This window comes from Sinocyclocheilus anshuiensis, unplaced genomic scaffold, assembly GCF_001515605.1.
Source record: "Sinocyclocheilus anshuiensis isolate Anshui unplaced genomic scaffold, SAMN03320099.WGS_v1.1 scaffold2560, whole genome shotgun sequence".
Classification (NCBI taxonomy): Eukaryota; Metazoa; Chordata; class Actinopteri; order Cypriniformes; family Cyprinidae; genus Sinocyclocheilus; species Sinocyclocheilus anshuiensis.
The window spans coordinates 55,057-59,188 of record NW_015541037.1 but is presented as its reverse complement, the minus strand read 5'-3'; the positions used below and the strand labels follow the sequence as shown (position 1 = coordinate 59,188).

Here is a 4,132-nt window from a genome sequence, read left to right as displayed (position 1 = left end):
TTCCAGCCTTGTGCAGATCTACAATCTTGTCTCTGAAATGCTTTGACAGCTCTTTGGTCTTGCCCATGGTGGAGGGAGAGGCACTGTATATATACACATATATATATATATATATATATATATACATATATACACATTATATTTAAATGTCTAATAATTCATTCAATTTAACACTTTTAAATAGACTTCATCAATTAATATTTGTTTAGTTCAGAATTGTGATCTCTATTTGATACAAAAAAATCGTGATTCTAAATTGATCCAGAATCGTGCAGCTCTACACTAGGGCTGCGACGATAAATCGATGCAGAATCGATTCGTGGATCGATCTTCCGAATGCATGGCGGTCCTCTCTGGAATGGGTTCTGAGTTTATATTTTAACAGCAGATGGCGCTCTACTCTAGTTTTTATCCGCACACTCAAACACTGATGAAGAAGAGCTGAAGAGCGCTTGTGTGTTTGGCTGAGTCTGTAATTTCACCTCGGCTCAGAATGCTTTTATGACGCCAGATTAATGTAAACACAGCCCACTATCAACACCCTTGTGATTCGCTTCAACCTTCTCGAATCTTATGAATGATTATTTTAGGTTCGAGTGTGTGTAAGGATTTGGAAACGAGCAGAGCACGGCTGTTCCTGAAGCATGCAGTGTTCAAAACTAAGCTCAGAATCCACTCGAGAAAGAATCGCGACACATTCATTCATCGAGTATTTTGTAAAAACCATTCAAAACACCCCTACAGAGCGCATGCATACATTACGTGAAGTCTAGACTAGAGCGAGTGTGTTCTTTCACTGCATGATTCAGTCTATTCAAATACATTTACAATGATCACAAAATTCAAGACATGGGGCAGAAAATGTATATATTTATATCATTTCATATAGTTAATCAATATTACACGAAGAGTGCTGTTTTTCTCCAAAAATGACCATGATTACAAATGTGATATAGATTTTTTACAACAGTTCAATAAACAAGAAGTTAATTAAGAGACTTACGTTTTAGACACTATATTTCCTGTTTTTGTACATAGTCTATACTTCTATATCTACATAGTTTATATTTGTACTTCTGCGGCATGGTTTTATTTTATTTTTTATTATGTTTGTGTGTGTATATATTTGTGGGTGTGTTTTTATTTTATTTTTATTTTGTTTTTGCACTTGTCTTGGCATTCACTGTGGACAGCAAAGAAAGAATTTCATTGTACAGGGAAACCGGTTTTCCTCACTGTGCACATCACAATAAACGCTTTGAATCTTGCGCTATTTCAACAACAAAAATAATTCCAAACAAAGCCAAAACGCAGTTTTGTTTTGTTTTTTTTGCATCTCTAAACAACATGACAGTGATTCGTTCCTGAATGAATCAACCGTTTAAATGATTCGGTTCAATCGCAATGACTCACTTATTAACAGTGACTTGCTGCCACCTGCTGGCGGTTTTAATTTCACACTTAAAGTTTCTTTTTATTATTTAAATAATTTCAAATAACAGTATTCAACGTTTTTATGTTTAATATATCAAAATATTATTTATGCATTTGTAACTGCAGGTTAAAGCATTCCTGTCCTGCATTAAACAGTGTGTAAATACATCTAAACACCTCTTCAGACGCAGCTTCTGTGTTTCCTCTGCATTGCAAAGATGAATTGTGTTGATATTGATTTAATTTGCTTGGTAACAGCCCAAATGTCTTATTATTCTAATTCACTGATTAAATGTAAGAATTTGACTCAAAAGATAAAATGTCTATGTAAAACTAAAATGTAAAAAGGTAAAAATGTCTATAAAAGGTAAAAATCTTATTGCAAAAGATTAATTTCTCTCAGTGTGAACTGACCAGCACACAGAATATGAAGAATATCAAAAACTTCAGGAGTCAGCTGTCCACGGCAGTCTTTAAGATACCAGCACAATAACACACTCAGCACAATATCATCTAATTATCGATATCGATAAAATCCCAGAAAATATAAAGATATTATTTTTCCTCACCCGAGCTCGACGACGGGTGGTTTGTCGTGTCCTCTGCGGTAGCACAGGAACATGTGTGTGTTGTTGAGCAGGCCTGCGCTCAGCTCCGCCGGATGGCCTGCTTGGGTCTTCTCGATGCAGGTGAATCCCTCAGGAACGTCTTCCCCGAGACCGCGGGCGATCACAGCCAGATCAGTGACGGGCTGCAGCACTCGCACGCCCCTCTGCTGACCCTCCTCGTCCAGCGGAGACCCGGCGCCTGACAGACCCGCCACCACGAAATAATCCACCAGCTGAGGACAGCGCTCCTCCGTCATCACGCCGGTCTAAATGCCACTGACACACACACACACACACACACACACACACACACACACCGTCAGACCACAGATACACACAAAACTGTGCTGTCAGACCACCAAACTCCCTCTGCAGTCCATCAAGAGCACATGAAAATTTAGGGCCAGTTTTGCTAACACACACACACTCACACGCTCACACGCTCACACGCTCACACTCACACTCACACTCAGTCTCACACATACTCACGCGCACACGCTCACGCTCTCACTCTCACTCTCACTCTCACTCTCACTCGCACGATCACACACACACACTCACTCACTCACACAGTCACACACATACACACTCACACACACACACGCTCACACTCAGTCACACACATACACACTCACACACACTCACGCGCTCACGCTCACGATCACACTCACACACACACACACACACTCAGTCACACACATACACACACACGTCTGCCTGATGGGGTCAAAGGTCACTGCGCAGGTGACGGGTGATGACAGACTCGCTGCATCCGTCTCATCTACAAACACACCCATCGCCATGGCGACCGCCTCAGGACCGGACATCCCTGCTGAGAGTAAGCAGGTTAAGAGACGAACACTCGCGCTCTCTCTCATCCAACACACGGTGTGCAGCAAACTATCAGAGGAAACAACAGCCGCTACACTTCACTTCCTCTGCATCGCTCAGCCGTTCAGAAATCAAAGCGCAGAGACGTGTTTCCGGCAGAACCGCACTGAGAATCAGACAGATCGACTCAGAAAAACTCACGCACGTGTCTGAGTAATGTCTTCAACAACAATCTCAAATCAGACTACATAGAGCTAAAACAGCTCAAGTCAAGACATCACATTTCTTATTTCAATTCAATCCCTCAACAACATTTTTATTTCAGAACCAGGATTCAAGCCGTCTTGGAAAAGCTAGATATATATAAAGGGGAAACTTCAAAAGTGTGATTTCTAGACTTGGAGAAACTAATACAATATTTAAAGAGTCATGGATATTTCTGTTTTTTCAAGTTATGTCCAGTTCTAAAACATTTTATTAGGTAGAAATTTCTACTTGCAAGTAAAATAAATAATTGTAAAAATGGCATAATTATGACCTGCTGGAAAATTCAGCTCTTGAAACTCCAGAAATGTATTTAAGCTACTTTGAATTTTTTTATTAAATCATTTTAATTAATATTAACATATTTGAATTATTATATATTAATTAATATTAATAAAACACTGAAACTGTATTTAAATTAATGACATTACTTATTTAAGTTTTTAAATATTTAAAGTCACAATGAAATGGAAGTAGTGACAGGTCTTTTCTTTCTTTTTAGTGAAACAAAAACAATGTAGGCCACTTGGGCACTTCTAGTTAAAAAATTAGGGTCCAGTATACTGAAAAAAAAAGTCAAATATTAAAAAAAAACTTTAACAAGTAAATTAAATTTCATGCTAACTTCTAGTTTCTGTAAATAACAAATGTTGAAAACGAGCAGCTTAGTGATTACAGCAGAAATGTCATCAGATATTGTTGAGAACAATGAAGCTGTGAACCTCTGATCAACACAAGACTCTGCAGGACGACAGACGAAGAGCCTTTATCCTTCCAGAGACACTCAGAGACAGACACTCATTCACGCACACTCACTCGCACACTCACTCGCGCACACACACACACTCACACGCACACTCACTCACTCACTCACACTCACACTCACACTCACACACTCAGTCACACACACACACTCTGTCACACACACTCTCACACACACTCAGTCACACACACACTCTCACACACACTCACACACACACTCACACACTCAGTCA

At 39.5% G+C, this 4,132-nt stretch overlaps 1 pseudogene; it reads right to left on the bottom strand.

Annotated features, from left to right (window-relative positions):
- Nucleotides 1-1,999: 1,999 nt before the first annotated feature.
- The window catches only part of LOC107690533 (DENN domain-containing protein 4B pseudogene), an 8,112-nt pseudogene continuing 5,979 nt past the window's right edge, over nucleotides 2,000-4,132 (bottom strand).